The 15985-nt window shown below is 42.0% G+C and overlaps 1 pseudogene; it reads right to left on the bottom strand.

The window, feature by feature from the left end:
* Window positions 1–1399: 1399 nt before the first annotated feature.
* LOC149139626 (uncharacterized) overlaps window positions 1400–15985 on the bottom strand; it is a 35888-nt pseudogene continuing 21302 nt past the window's right edge.

Consider the following 15985-nt stretch of genomic DNA (forward strand, 5'->3'; position numbering starts at 1 on the left):
TAAAAGAGATAATAGTTATCAGAAGATTCTTTCTCCATCGTCCGGTATTATACAACGAAGGGAATAATCCATTTCTTATTCATCAATTTCTCTCCCATGACGACTAGGAACAAACCAATCAAAAATTTCACTTCGAATTTCGAACCTCAACATCCTGCTACTCATGGTGTTTCATGATCAATATTGGAAATGAACGAAGAAGTGGTGGAACGTGCGGAACCGCATATTAGATCACTCCAGTGCGGCACAAAGCCCTTGACACTGAGTTGGCTCCTATGCCGCTAGCTATGCCCTGCTCGGTCCCCTGGCACAAGTGGCACATGCCACTTCCGTAGCGCGTCATCAGCACCAGGAAAAACGCGGTTGAGTAACTCAAGTGAGGCAAACCACCCCCAAGGGAAAGAACGGAGAGGGTTGTGAAGGTGGCCTCATTATCCACACTGTAGGTATGGGGAATTGGGTTCGTCCCCCACCTTAGTGGGTTGGTTGTGCCCAGCTTGGGTTTTCTTTGAACGAGCGTTGGTGGGTCCTGGAGTGCCCGTCAAGGGCACACATACCCTGGGGTGATTATCAACACCTGCACCCCATAATGGATCATCTTGGCACAGTGGAACGTGTAACCTTCCTGTTGCCCCATTAAATTACACTTGTTCCTATCATAGCCTACCTAACAAAATGCACGAGGGACAACCCTAGAATACTAAGCAGCCAGCGGAGAGGATGGCACTACTCGCAAATACCGTCTAGCGAAAATGCCGCAGGCGCGAAGCATGGTAGGCCTGCGCCGAGAGCATAGGAAAATCCTTTGTTTGTGGGAGGAGCTGAGCCTGGATGGTGAAAGAGCCAAGGGAGGCCGGCTAATTGGAAATGGAGAGGCCTTTGGATCCATTTCTTTAGGGGGTGAGGGATGAAGTCACTCGACCAACGCCCCCCCACCCAATAAGCATCAAGGAAGGCAGGGCTCGACTATTAAGGAGAGGGATTGGAAGCTCTATTTTCCCAAAATAGAGGGACAGAGTCACTCACTATTCATATGGTGAGGGATTTCTCGCTCAACCATCAGGAGAGGTCCAATTCCTTTTCTGAGTGAGAAGGGGGATCAATTCTTTGTTGGAAAAAGAGTGGGGTTGGCCCTATAAATGGATCAATGAATAGATAGAGCTGGTTTATTGTACAACAGACAGCACGCCAATTTTCTTCCAAGGTTACAACAAGCACATGCACAGGAGATAAGGGACATTTCACCAATGGCCACCCACCTACCTTGTAAGTAAAAAATGGCGTGATCCGCAAGCAGGGATACTCGCACGTATAGTTCTTAGGGGGAAAAGATTGGCGCCCACCCAGCTAGAGGCATAGAGAAACTAATGGAATATAGAACGTATCTGCAAGCTCTACCTTATTTTGATCTTTTAGAGGGTGATCGCAAAGTAACTAAATTAAGTCCTCCATTTCTTTCGGAGGAGGGTGCTACAGAGACCCGCAGCGAGGATGAGATTACCAAGTGACACATAGAATATGGTGACGACAATAACATGTCGTAGAAGGATATATGGAGCCACCTTTGGCTCGACGTATCTACAACTACATTCTCAAGCAGCAGTGAAATGGGTATCGTGAATGGGAGATGCCAGTGGAATGATCGGCCAAATGTGCATGCAGGGGCTAGGGCCTACCGTTTCCTCCCTTGTGTGTCAAAGATCTAGAGCGAGTGCACAAGAGCGGAATGAGAACTAGGTTTATATATTCTATGGAAAATCATCTAAGGCATAACTACACACTCACATGATCTTTGCCGAGAGATAGGAGCATTCGACGGAACCGATGAACTACACTTGATTCCAGATAGATGTGTGGGACAAAGGGCTCGTGGTACCTGCTGCCTACTTTTCTGCTTTGGAAACTGTGTGAATGGAGAGTGGGCAGAAGGGAAGGAGGTCCTCATATGGAGTCGCACACTTGAGTAGTGCGGGAGACCCGGATGGGGAATGGGTCAGTGCATTGAACTCCACACCCCACCCCTTGGAGATGGAGAAGAATCACCACTTACGAGGGATGGAGAGGTATCGATTTCTTTATTTCAAGAAACTTCTAATATTTAGTCAAGGGAAAGAAAGTTTAAACAACGGCTGGATTCTTCTGAAACTGCTGCTTCTAGTGCTACTGCGTTTCATTCATTGCTATGTACAATGACCAGAAGCAGCTTGTGGTCAGCTCAGTTCAAGTTTCAACTACATCTGATATAATATTGACAACCTATGTAAGAATAAGAATTTGAAAATAGCTAGCCACTTATAAATAGGTTATACCTTTATTGAATGGAATGAAATCCCCTACTAGTCTTTCTTTCTTAAATAAAGAAATAACCTAAAGAAATCGATGGCAGCTCGTTGGTCTAGCGACTCCATCCCTAAAGAAATCCCAGTGAGGCACACTCAAGCAAGTGCTCTCTGGAAAAACAATAAAGGCAGGCAAGCGGATCTTAGAACACCCACGTAGGTTAATACGCCTTCCAACATTATCACTATTGTGGTAATGACATGCATGGGGCGTGGCCTTCCTTGCATCGCAGATCAACAACAATTCTTTTATAGAAAGGTCATGCCTTCCTGTTACTCGGAGGTATCCTTCCGCAGAGGGGCGCCCCTTAAGTCAATTAGTAAAGTTGGAATATGAGGTAGAAGATTGTGGCCGTCTTTCTCTTCCAATATCTTCCACATCTAGTAATCTATTTTCTCCTTGTCCTGTAATGCATCAGCTAATAGAGATAACAGTCTACAAAATCTATAGAAAAGCCACTTACTATAGACTTGCTCTGTTCTCCCTCCAATGAGCTCAGAGGGGGGATGTGAATAGCCTGAAGTTGTTCATTGAATTCCTTCTGTTGTTGTGCCTTCAACTGTTTTCTCTCTTCTGGCTACCTCCATAGTATAGATGCTTGAATGTGGCATAGCTACCTGCATATGCCTTTAGGGATCCCCAGTATATCACCATTTCAAAGTGTTCTCTTCCTGGTGGGCTCCAGTATTGTAGCAATAATGCTACAACTCCTGGAACTCCCTTCTTTAATTTTATCAACCCGGTAGTTCGTAACAAACTTGGAAGCGACGGTGCTGTATGCACAAGTACTAGCTCTTGCTGCAGTTGTCACTTGGTCAGCCGGCACAAGTCCACTAGGAGCTTAAGCCAACTTCTATGAGCTCTTAGAAGAAGATTTTTAATTGATGGATGAAAGCTAACTCGAAGGAAGCTAATATAATTGCAAAAAGAAACTGAAAGCCAAAAAGAAACGCAAACCCTAGCAAACCCTAATTCTACCAGCTAGTCCTACTGACGCAAAGGAGAGCATGCAAACTACTAAAAGAGATGCCATTACTTCTATGAAGGTAAAATACATTTGTCTATACTACCTCTATCTGAAGAAAACATCTTTTTGTATTTTTGTTTAAGTTGTTGGAATTATCATGCATGTGCTTCTAACTATTTTTGACTGTGCAGAGGTGGATCAAGGAGGAGAAATGCTTGGGAAAGGTTGGGAAGGTTCAGAGAGGGTCTAAGGGGTCCCTAACACCCTTCCAAAGAGTCTCATAAAGTTTGGCTACCATGAAACCGTGTTTATGAGCTTCTACAGGAAGTCTGCATGGGTTCTACAGGATGTTCAGGATTTCTACAGGATGTTCTATAATTCTTCTACAGGATGTTTCAAAATGGGGTTTTGGAGCATGGATGGAGAGAAAAAGATGGAGGAATGAGTATGGAGGTGAAATAGGGGTGTGAAGAGGTCTAGGACTTGGGGAATGGAGTTGAGGAGAAGGTGTAGATGGTGAGATTCGTTCAAGGAGGGATGAGATGATGTTGCCCAAGAAGATGAGAATCATGGCAAAGTAAGCGAATGAGGTAAATGTAAGGTAAGGGTTCTGGGTGAAGGATGAAACAGGTAGGTTGGATGGGGTATGGGCAGGTAAGGAAGGGTAATAGGTACTCTGCAAGTGGTATTTCAAACTGAACACACAAACACTTATAAAACCTATGACCTAGTTACTTTACTCTATTCTGACCTAAGTAACAACAAAAGGAAATGAACAGCAGTTTATTCGAAATGAAATGCATGAACTAACTTATGCCACTAAGAAATCATCAACTGAAGCATTTAAACACTACTAATATCAGCATCTACAAAAGAGGGTTCCAACACTAAGAATTGCATGGAAAAGCAAAACAACGTTTTTGTTGGCAGCAAAGTCACGTTGGTCCCAGCTCATGATTCCACTGAGGGGGAGGTGAGATCCAAGGTGTTTGGTAGCCTTTTTCTTGTTATTATCCTACCAATCTATTCTAACCATGAGAAGCTACTATAACCATCAAAAGAAATCCAAATAACAATGCAAGATTTAAATACAAATAGCAGATTTTATTCTAAGAATGCAGCAAAGACACATAAAGATAATCAAAGGAGGTACTGGGCGCTTGAGATGGACCCAACCCCAAGAGCTACAGCCTCCTAAGAGAGATTTAGAGCTGGTGCAAAGCTGGATTCATCTTTATTGATCAAGAAATGAAGAGTTACATCAAAACTGTCCACAAGGAGAGCTTGAGAATGAGCTGAAAGCAAAGCTAATCTATTGCCTAAAAATCAAACTACAAAATGACTACAACATGACTATGAAATGACTAACTACCAGCTACAAAATGACTAACCACTAGCTAACCAAAATGAGGCCCTAAGCCTTCTTATTTATACAAATTGAGGACCCCAACAGTCCTCCTAAACTTTAGGGACTTGGCTGCCCAAGACTTGTAGTTAACAACAGTCCTACTTGACTTGCTTGGCTGCCCTTGTGCTAATTGATTTGGTGGCCTTTGAACTCCGAGCTGATGGTGGAGAATTCGAGGTAAGGGCCAAATAAATGAAGGGGACACCTTCCTACAAATCCTCTCCCTTGTTCTCCCACGAATTTGGCTGCCAAGTGCTCATTAAGACCTTCAATTTTGTCTCCAAATTGACCAAAAAGGCTACACAAAGCACCCATTAGATTTGTTGTCATAATGACTAACCCAATTCACTCTATTAGCATAAATATAATAAAAAACATGCAATAAACTAATAAGAATGGTGGATTAAGTCAAATTAGGAGGTTGAATGAGCCCAAATAATTATCCATTTTTGGGGCTCATCACCACCCCACTACTGAAAGTGTTGCTCATCCTCTGAGCAACCAATCTCTCTCCTCATCTTTGATGGCCCTGGTGGCCTCCTTGTCATGCCAAGCTTCTGAAGTGATGTCATCTTCTCTGTCATGAAACCATGCTTTTCTCTTTGCTTCTTCCCACTACTTGCCCCTTTTCCTAAAGAATTCTCAGCTTTGGTATGATTGTGCAAGTATATTCAATCTGATGGCGGCAATGGTGGTGAAAGGATATGAAACCAGTGGAGGATGGAAGAAAAGAGTGGTTGCATGCCTCCTCAACAGAATTCAAGCTTCCAATCCCTCTCCATAATTGATTCTGGCCTGCCCAAAGGCTTCTACAGGATGTTTCTGTTAAAAATACAGAACTTCCTGTAGAAAGTCCTGTAGCTTCCTGTAGAACTGTCTCAGCTTCTTGTAGAACTGTCTTTGAGTCCATCATCTTGATTTGCTCTCTCTAGGTGAAGGTTTTTAGCTTCCTCATCCATAGATGATGGATCTCTTTGAAGGAGACTCTTCCTTTTGTTTAGCTGTGGTGTCCTCAATTGTAATTGGCTCCTTTGACTGTGGCTAGGGTTTGCCAGCTTTTATCCACATGCTCCTTCTTGCCTTAAAGTACATGGAAGGCTCCGTTTTTTTCTTCCATTTTTTCTTTGGAGATGTGCTTAGGGCATCTAGCACTGCTACCGCCTCCCTGGCCAAAATCTCAGGCGATTTCTCCCTTTGCTGCTCCGTTTCCAGACTTCCTGTAGAAAGTCCTGTGTCAACTGTTTCTGGTTTCCTGTAGAAAGTGTCTTCACTGTTTTGGTCTGCGTGGCTGGGGGTGTCTTCCCTTTTAATTTTGGTGTGGTTGCCTTGGTTTTGTCTTCACTTGTTTGGACTTTTTCAGTCCTCTCTGCCCTGCTTTGCAATTGTTTCTTCCGGGGTGTTTGTGTCTTTATCTCACCTACAGCTTTGGCCACGACAGCTTGTCCTATTTCTTGCTTTTCCTGTGGCTTCTCCTGTGATTTTTCCTATGATGGTCTTCCCTGGGTTTTCTTACCCTTAGCTTTCTTCCCCTCTATTTTCCTCTCTGCCTCGATGTGCTCCGGGTCCTTGCTGCTGGATGAGGTGAACTTTTCGGCCAGAGTCTGGATGTCATCACCCTTGGACATATTGTGGAAAAACTCCCAAGAAATAGGGACAATATAAGTATGGAGAGCATCTTCTACAAGGAGCTTGATAAGCCCATGATGGGCCAGCTGGTCTGGTGTTTCCTCCTTCAGTTTCGTGCTACACTTAACCAATGACTATATGAGGAAGTATGTAATGCTCAATTTTTGTTTTGAGGGCAAATCCATCGTGTGCCTGAGCTCTGTTAACAAGCAGAAGTGATAACCATACACAATGCTTAATCGCCCTTCACAGGTAATATATTTCACAATTTGAAGGCCGAATTCACCCCAAAATGGTTGTAGGCTAGCTCTCTGGACCCCATTTTTATCCTCTGAATACTGCTCTTCTGGTAGGAAGAATTCCTTTTTGGCTTTTTTTTTTTTTGGCCCAACTTCCTTTCCTCCTTATCCCAGGGCATCTCCAATGGCAATCCAGTGATCCGGCTAATGAGTTCACAGGTAAATAGTCCTACCACCTCAGGAGTTTCCCTCAACTTCTTGGAGTCTGAGGGTTCCTTTCTGATAAACCCTCCAGGCATGGTGAAAACACCCTATTTTTGGCTTGATCTCTGGTTAAGGTGGAAATTCGGATGTGATTTTTCTTCTTGGTTCTTATGACAGAGTTTCATCACTGTGTAGATCTCTCCTCTCACCACTTCTCGGGTTATAATACTGCTGTTGCCCCAAAACTCGACTGATCAACAAGAATTAAGTTCTCACAGACATAGTGCAGAGCTAATTTTTACACCAACCATGTAACAATTGCAAAACAGAGATTGGATATGTGCACAGGTGAGTGTTACAATGGTTTATCGCTTCCAAAAGAGGAATTTCTTAATAGGAACTGTGGAAGAGAATTTGACGCAGAACCAATTGAAACATTCCGTGTAACACACAGGAAAACTGTTATTCTAGATTCATAGGAAGACTTGTTCCATATTTTCTTATTCAAAAACAACTTTAATTCGCCACCTTTCAGATGTATCATGCATGGAAGAGTGTTTTTTCCAATCCTACCTCTCTCAGAACTCCAAATTCGATGAATAAAAGTCCGGGCTTCTCTGGTCCGGAATGTTGTGCCATACTTCCTGTAGAAGACCCCACCCGTTTCTTGTAGAATGTTATTCTGCCTTTGAGTGAGCCCGATACACTAGAGAAATTCGAACCAGGCTGCAAAGCTCAGTGGAGGGTGATAGGTTAACTGATTGTGGGAGCAGAGGACACATACTTCTGCTAAGAATGTTGCAAGTACAAATTAATCAGCGGATGGTGAGAGCCAGCCGAGCCTGTTTTTCAATTACAACGTGATTCGTGGTGAGGAAGTGAAGTGGCCAGGCATACGTGGCCACATGTAGACTGCAGTGCTATCATGAACTGCATGTTCTCTTCTGGATCAGTTGCACTAGAGTTCAAACGGCCAACACTTCCTTTTTTTTTTTAATTTTCACGTGAGTCACCTGTCCACATGTACTGCGTGACTGCCGGCTGAGTGCTAGAGAAGACAATCGGCTTAACCTTGCTAATTCGTGGCTTAATCCCACCATTCCATTAACTCATGCCGTTTTTAAATTAAATTTGTGCAATAGAAGAACGAGTTTCAGTCACATACCTCGAAGTCGAATGGCTGCCGTGAGCTGTTGTGGGCTGTCATTGCTGCATGCATTTGATTTTATGGTTGCATGATGGCTTGGTTGCTGATTCATGGCTGGTTTCCTTGTGCAGGTGTCCTCTGGCTAGATGCATGCAACAAGAGTTCATTTCCACGTTCAGATCTGCACCCTCAAGCTGCTGCCATTGAATTTTCACAGGACCAGAACTTGTTTTCGCCATTTCTCCCAAACGGTGAACCGGATTGATTTGAAAATTTCTGAGCATGTTCCTATCATCATGGTGCACCTCCCATAGCAAAATCGTGATCAATGGATGCACAGATTTCGAGAAAATTAGAAAATGGCTGAAGATTTCAGAGACCAATTTCTCGGAAACCGTGCATCGGAATTGGCTGAAACTGCTTGGGTAGGTTACCATCACTCATATGCATATCCCCATGAAATAGGTTTTGAAACGGATGCACGGATATGGAGAAAAATGAAAAAATTGCTGATGGTGATGGAGGCTAATTTCTTGGAAACCGTGCACCGGAATTGGCTGAAACTGCTCAGGCGTGTTGCCATCACCCTTGTGCAATTCCCCATAAAACGGTTTTTCAAATGGATGCATGGTTTTCAAGTTAGGGCAAAAACAAATTCTGTTCTAGGTATTTTTGCTTCAAGGCATTTTGCAAATTTTTTCATGGAAAGAAAAACTGAGCTTGGGCTGTGATGCAGGTATGGAGATGATGGAGGAGGAGTTTGAAGATTGCAGGAGGACTTCTGAACCTTTGAGGAAGCTACAAAGTTCGCCAAACCACCTTTTTGAAATCCATTTCTAGCTTCCTGTAGAAATACAGAACTTCCTGTAGAAGGCACAAAAACTCCTTTGTCTTTGTTTTGAGTGATCCTCCTAACCTGCAATGTCATTGCTGCAACCTAAAATTATTCAAGGAGACTAGCTTTAATTTTATTTTTCTTTTTCTCTTTTTTTTTTTTTTTTTTTGAAAGACAACTAGGGCGCCTCATGGAGGTTTTCACCCTAATTGCCTGCCCTGGGCGCCTCCAAGGGAGGTTTTCACCCAGAGATCTTATTCTCTTTTCTCTTTTTTCCCAACCCATTGATCGCCTCATGGAGGTTTTCAATCAATGAGCCAATCTAAGGCGCCTCCGAGGAGGTTTTCACCTTAGATTTCTATTTTCCTCTTTTTTCATTTTTTCTTTTTCTTTTTTCTCTTTTTTTCTTTTTTTTCTTTTTTTCTACCCTAACCTACTTGAAAAACAAAATCGTTCTCAAGTATAAGAATACTTTTAATGGAGCCATGTGCACATCAAGATTAGAGAAAAAATGATGTGAAGGCTCGAAATGCATGCTTGGACAACTATCCGGACTTTAGAGACCAAATGATCTGACTTTGAAGGGATCAAACATAGCTGAGGAAGAGAGTACCGCTGCAACTTAGTGACCTTCTGAAACCATATCTCAATATAGCTTTGATATCCTTGGTCCTTTTGCTGATCTGGGTCATGTTTCATGTCATCTTCTAACATGACTTCCTCATCTTCCTCTTTTTGTTGATCTTTCTCTTTAATACATGGAAGATTTGATGGTAACCATGAAGGATCTTTCTTTATCTCTACTTCTGATGTCTTCTCTTCATCAAGTAAAGCCCATGGTTCTTTGATTTCCCCTTCTGAATCTTCTTTTTCCTGATGTGGTCCTTCAATGCTTTCAATATAGTCTCTTTTTTGCAATACTCTTCCTGAGCTATGGTGAAGATCATTGAGCTCAAGAGGAGTCATTTGGACATGGTGTGCCTTAGCTTTGCAATTGGGTTGAGCTGCTCCATGGTATGGTTTTGGAAATGGTGGTACGGGTAGTTGAGTGGGGGCATAGATTTGAGATGGATGTGGATGGGGTTGTGGTTGGGCAGGCATTTGGGGTTGCCTTGGTGGAGCAGGAGGTGATGGTTGTGGATGAACAGGTGGTGGAGGAAAAGAAGTAGGAGGAGTGTTGTATTGGGGCGTCCACTCCTGATGAGGTGCATTCCACTGAGGTTGTGGCTGAGCATAAGAGTGAAATGAATGAGCAGTTGGTTGGGTGTAATATGGATCTGTGAAGGAACAAGGAGGAGGTGTGAACCATGAAGGGTGAGCAGGGGGACCCCAAGAGGGTATGGAAGTGGTTTGATAGGGGTCATAATAGGTCTGGGATGTACCTTGCATTCCCTGCTGGTAGGGTATGGGTCCATGTGGCCTCCTTTGGTTCATATAATAGAGTGATTCAAGGGCTCCTTTGGCTCTCTGGTATGCAGCTTTGAGTCCAGGCAAGGAAGGGCACTGATTCGTAGGATGGTATTCTTCATAGACGAAACACACTTCTAGAGAGTGCATTGGACATTCGTTCCTAGGATGCTTTCTAGTGCACCTGGGACAAAAAATGGCCAAAGCCCTCTTGGCTTCTTCTTGCTTCTTTTGGATCCACAAGGTATCCAGTTCCATGGCAAGAAACTGCCTCATATCACTCTTGAAATCTTCGATCTGATTTGCAAATTCATTTTTGGATAAGGTACTGCTCCCAACATTTCTGCTTGTAGCCATTTGCTCCAGAGGAATGTTTTCTTCTTCTTCTCCCCTAGAGGTTCTTCAGATATGTCTTGATGTCCACCTAGGGGTTCTTTAATCACAACCATCGAAGAAGAGAGAATGTTGGCTGTGTGAAGCAGTGGGGGCGTTGTGCAATCATTTTTCTAACTTATCTCTACTCCTACAAGGCATGAAATGAAATCTTTTTGGTTGATTTTTTTTTTCTTTTTTCTACTTCTACCTGCAAAACTGAAATATATTGAACTACAACTAACTACCTTGCTAAAATGAAAATGCGGAATTGAAATGAAAGCAGGAAAGGACTAATCTATTTTGCTCAAATGAAATTGCAGGAATGAAATGCTAGTCTACGCTTGCAGAATTGAAATGCTAATCTACGCTTGCAGAAATGAAATTGCGGAATTGAAATGCTAATCTATGAAAGCGGGAAATGCTAATATACTTTTGCATAATGGAAATGAAATAAACTACTTAGAAGAAGTTTGTAGTGGAAAATAGAAGAAAAGCGACAATCACCAATACTCTGACGCTTCCCCGGCAACGGCGCCAAAAAGATGGTGGGCTCCAGTATTGTAGCAATAATGCTACAACTCCTGGAACTCCCTTCTTTAATTTTATCAACCTGGTAGTTCGTAACAAACTTGGAAGCGACGTTGCTGTATGCACAAGTACTAGCTCTTGCTGCAGCTGTCACTTGGTCAGCTGGCACAAGTCCACTAGGAGCTTAAGCCAACTTCTATGAGCTCTTAGAAGAAGCTTTTTAATTGATGGATGAAAGCTAACTCGAAGGAAGCTAATATAATTGCAAAAAGAAACTGAAAGCCAAAAAGAAACGCAAACCCTAGCAAACCCTAATTCTACCAGCTAGTCCTACTGACTCAAAGGAGAGCATGCAAACTACTAAAAGAGATGCCATTACTTTTATGAAGGTAAAATACATGTGTCTAGACTACCTCTATCTGAAGAAAACATCTTTTTTTATTTTTGTTTAAGTTGTTGGAATTATCATGCATGTGCTTCTAACTATTTTTGACTGTGCAGAGGTGGATCAAGGAGGAGAAATGCTTGGGAAAGGTTGGGAAGGTTCAGAGAGGGTCTAAGGGGTCCCTAACACCCTTCCAGAGAGTCTCACAAAGTTTGGCTGCCAAGAAACCGTGTTTATGAGCTTCTACAGGAAGTTTGCAAGGGTTCTACAGGATGTTCAGGATTTCTACAAGATGTTCTGTAATTCTTCTACAGGATGTTTCGAAATGGGATTTTGGAGCATGGATGGAGGGAAAAAGATGGAGGAATGAGTATGGAGGTGAAATAGGGGTGTGAAGAGGTCTAGGACTTGGGGAATGGAGTTGAGGAGAAGGTGTAGATGGTGAGATTCGTTCAAGGAGGGATGAGATGATGTTGCCCAAGAAGATGAGAATCATGGCAAAGTAAGCGAATGAGGTAAATGTAAGGTAAGGGTTCTGAGTGAAGGATGAAACAGGTAGGTTGGATGGGGTATGGGCAGGTAAGGAAGGGTAATAGGTACTCTGCAAGTGGTATTTCAAACTGAACACACAAACACTTATAAAACCTATGACCTAGTTACTTTACTCTATTCTGACCTAAGTAACAACAAAAGGAAATGAACAACAGTTTATTCGAAATGAAATGCATGAACTAACTTATGCCACTAAGAAATCATCAACTGAAGCATTTAAACACTACTAATATCAGCATCTACAAAAGAGGGTTCCAACACTAAGAATTGCATGGAAAAGCAAAACAACGTTTTTGTTGGCAACAAAGTCACGTTGGTCCCAGCTCATGATTCCACTGAGGGGGAGGTGAGATCCAAGGTGTTTGGTAGCCTTTTTCTTGTTATTATCCTACCAATCTATTCTAACCATGAGAAGCTACCTTAACCATCAAAAGAAATCCAAATAACAATGCAAGATTTAAATACAAATAGCAGATTTTATTCTAAGAATGCAGCAAAGACACATAAAGATAATCAAAGGAGGTACTGGGCGCTTGAGATGGGCCCAACCCCAAGAGCTACAGCCTCCTAAGAGAGATTTAGAGCTTGTGCAAAGCTGGATTCATATTTATTGATCAAGAAATGAAGAGTTACATCAAAACTATCCATAAGGAGAGCTTGAGAATGAGCTGAAAGCAAAGCTAATCTATTGCCTAAAAATCGAACTACAAAATGACTACAACAAGACTATGAAATGACTAACTACCAGCTATGAAATGACTAACTACCAGCTACAAAATGACTAACCACTAGCTAACCAAAATGAAGCCCTAAGCCTTCTTATTTATACAAATTGAGGACCCCAACAGTCCTCCTAAACTTTAGGGACTTGGCTGCCCAAGACTTGTAGTTAACAACAGTCCTACTTGACTTGCTTGGTTGCCCTTGTGCTAATTGATTTGGTGGCCTTTGAACTCCGAGCTGATGGTGGAGAATTCGAGGTAAGTGCCCATAAATGAAGGGGACACCTTCCTACAAATCCTCTCCCTTATTCTCCCACGAATTTGGCTGCCAAGTGCTCATTAAGACCTTCAATTTTGTCTCCAAATTGACCAAAAAGGCTACACAAAGCACCCATTAGACTTGTTGTCATAATGACTAACCCAATTCACTCTATTAGCATAAATATAATCAAAAACATGCAATAAACTAATGAGAATGGTGGATTAAGTCAAATTAGGAGGTTGAATGAGCCCAAATAATTATCCATTTTTGGGGCTCATCACTACCCTTTCTGCGTTTGGAGCTATTAGAGGATCCAAAATACACTTTGATTTGACCGGTGCAAATGAAGCCCATCCCAATTCGGCTTGTTTGCTAGTGATGGAAGCTTGATAGGGCCTCCTTTCTCCCTCAATGTCTATCTCTATGAGAGCCCCAAAGGTTACATCTTTATATCTATCAGGTTGTAGTTGTACTAGCCCTTGATCGAAATCTCCCTCAATGGGTTGTAACCAGTCATCCTAAATGGTTATGACTTATCCCTAACTTAACTGAGATGGCGTTGAATCTATTTGAACGTTCTTCCCCTTCTCCGATGGCTTGACTTCCTATACAGTCACCTCATCTATATAATCCTGTAGGGATATGTAGCCAACTGTTGTATTGATCATCCCCTTGAATTCCTGTTTCTTGCAGCTTTCCTGCTCAGCTACCTTAACCTACCTAGGCTAGTAATGATCTGAGGACACTTATTTTGTCTCTGATCACTTTCCCAGTGGTCTTGGGTGGCACCTCCATGATTGCATGCTCTGTAGTTATGTATGATCCCAATAGGCAGATCCGGAAATACCAATATCAGGAAAAGTTAGTCCACTTTTTGGGTTAATCGAATCAATCATGAGTGCCGCAGTCAACCAGAGTCATTAATTGTAGTTAAGAATAAGTATCCTTATATAGTCGATTATGAAGGGTTGGTCTGCAGTCAATCATTGGGATTTCAATCATTAGATCATTAGTAGGAGTCATTAGCCACAGAACCCAGTCGAGCTCCAGATAAGAGTCATTAGCTTTAGAAGGAATGGGTGGGAACAACGTTAACGTACGGTCGATCAGGGAGGTGGACATATAATCATTAGCTTCAAATAGGATTATTAGCCCGTCTCCAATGCCGAGAAAATCTCCCTCCTCTGGTTTCTCCCTACCTTCGAAAATTCTTTCGTGATCCAATCGTCATGGAAGCATTTCCTCTTTCGTTCAGTCGATAGGTCAAGACTGGGATGGTTAGAAGTCAAACCAAGGGAAGAAGAAGAAGTAGTGGGAATCCAAAAAATAAGTCTATGTGGTACATAAGGGCCCCTAGTTGGGATGGCGGGATGGACTAAGGAAAGAAGTAGGTTCAGAGATCACTTTCTTTATAATGGACTAGTGGGTAATCAACAGTTTGGATAGGACCAATCCACCGCTAGTCAGCCTAGTTAGTTCATAAATCGTAGGAGAGAGCCATACAGGCTTCGATAACCATTGCCTTACATCTTCATACTTGCTTGGTACGACAATAGGTGGATATAGATGTGGTCAAATAATTAACTGTGCCAATATCTATCTGATTACCAAATATTCGAAAAATCAGCAATCAATCCCGGTATAAGACAATTAAATAAACATGGATTGGTAAATAAGTGGATATAGGCGCGGTCAATTTATAGATACAGTCAAATAATTGACTGCATGTCCATCTCATGGCCAAATATTCCAAAAATCAACTATCGTGATATAAGCATGCCCGTCAATAATTACTTTTAAAATTTTAATTTGTCAATTTGCGATTTTAAAGGAAAAATAAATATTTTTAATAATTCTCTCGAGTAAATAAATTCTAGCCCATAGACAAATGGTGAAGAATATTTACATATAATGATGATTATCATATTATATATTTCTGGTTTTGTCGAGATTAGTCTATGTTTATCATTTCCATTTCATACATTAAACTTGCTAAACAGTTTTCTCCAATTTCCACATTATGAACATTAGTACAATCAAAAGCTTGTATATCTCAATCCCAAGTCATAATGATATGACTTTGAGTCTTTTTGTGCAAGTTACATGTCCTCAGTAAGGTTTGCAAAGGCTACTGCACTATTGGAGTTCGCACCAAGTCTTCTGTGATAAATAAAAACTTTGGTAGCTTAACCATCTATAATGATACGACTGAGCTAGTTGGGATTTTACGTGCAAGTTACATGTTTGTTACAGAAAAACTTGCAACTACTGTTGTAGTATTTGGCATCCCAGCTGGGCTTTTTGGGCTTCGCACATTTTTCGTTGTCCCCAACTACGCTTCGACAGGATGAGGTCACTGGTGTTTTTAGTTCATTCCTTTACTTTGGATTAAAATTCGTAGCATGTGAAATGTATGAGTCGTTCGGTTATGTATTTTTCCTTGAATGAGTCATCTACTCAGTGTGGAAATGTCTGAGCAGTTTGTTTAAAGTTTTTCGCTAATGAGTCATTGTTGGATATTTTGAGTGGTTGTATTTGTTGGAGGTACTACACACCTGGGACCTTCATTACTGGCACATGCGGACACTTAGTTAGAGCATTCACTAACATGCAAGGCTTCAACATTGGAATCTTCACCAGATTGGTGCCTTTGATTGTCCATGCATGCATGGGACTACATGCAAGATCCTTTCTACATGATTTACTCCCTGATTTGTTGCTCCTTTCACTCCGCAACTGGCTAGTTCTCTCTAGAACTTGTTGTAGGTGTCGAGTCTTCTCATCAATCACTACATGCAAGATCCTTTCTACATGATTTACTCCCTGATTTGCTCCTCCTTTCACTCTGCAATTGGCTAGTTCTCTCTGGAACTTGCTGTAGGTGTTGAGTCCTCTCATTGATCACCACTATGGCGCATTACCTTGGGATCTTCACCCAGTAATGCTATATCATGAGGATTGTAACCTATTTTCTAGATCAATTAGTGT

Source organism: Pinus tabuliformis, chromosome X, assembly GCF_031772625.1.
Source record: "Pinus tabuliformis cultivar Carrire ecotype Pingquan chromosome X, CPIR1, whole genome shotgun sequence".
In the NCBI taxonomy this organism is placed as follows: Eukaryota; Viridiplantae; Streptophyta; class Pinopsida; order Pinales; family Pinaceae; genus Pinus; species Pinus tabuliformis.